This window comes from Pristiophorus japonicus, chromosome 3, assembly GCF_044704955.1.
Source record: "Pristiophorus japonicus isolate sPriJap1 chromosome 3, sPriJap1.hap1, whole genome shotgun sequence".
Lineage (NCBI taxonomy): Eukaryota > Metazoa > Chordata > Chondrichthyes > Pristiophoridae > Pristiophorus > Pristiophorus japonicus.
This window is the reverse complement of record NC_091979.1, coordinates 327728708-327729208: the sequence shown is the minus strand read 5'-3', so window position 1 is coordinate 327729208 and position 501 is coordinate 327728708. Positions and strand designations below refer to the sequence as shown.

Genomic DNA, 501 nt, shown 5'->3' with positions numbered 1-501 from the left:
AGAATGCACGGAATGTGCAGCTTTGAGATATTGTTTCTCCAGCGTCAGGGCTGGAAACGGGAGGGAGTGAGAGACACTGTGAAGAATTTGAGTGTGAACAGAACTGTAGAGAGAAATCAGAAAATGGACCAGCATCGTGAGACTCTGCACTCTGTTAATATTGAACCAATAATATGAATGATTTAATTTTATCTAATCATTAATTGAACACGTTTGCATAATGTTTCCGCCCGGTTTCGAACCGGGGATCTTTCACGTGTGAGGTGAACGTGATAACCACTACACTACGGAAACGCTGTGCCAGTAACATTGTTGGGAACATAACCAGAGCTTTAACCTCAACAGCTGGACTACGCTTCTGGAGCTTGTGTCACGAGAATAGAATGACGGTGCTGTATTTAGCAAGGTTGTGAGTGAGGCAGGAATTGATCCCGTGTTTCTCTGCCTTTATACATAGGAACAGGAGTGGCCATCCCTCAGCAAGTGGTTAGAATCTGGAAT

General features: G+C 44.1%; 1 non-coding gene across 1 annotated transcript; it reads right to left on the bottom strand.

Annotated features, from left to right (window-relative positions):
• Positions 1–221: 221 nt before the first annotated feature.
• Positions 222–294, bottom strand: trnav-cac (transfer RNA valine (anticodon CAC)). Its single transcript has one exon. It is a non-coding gene; the product is annotated as a tRNA-Val (tRNA).
• Between the last annotated feature and the right edge of the window lie 207 nt (positions 295–501).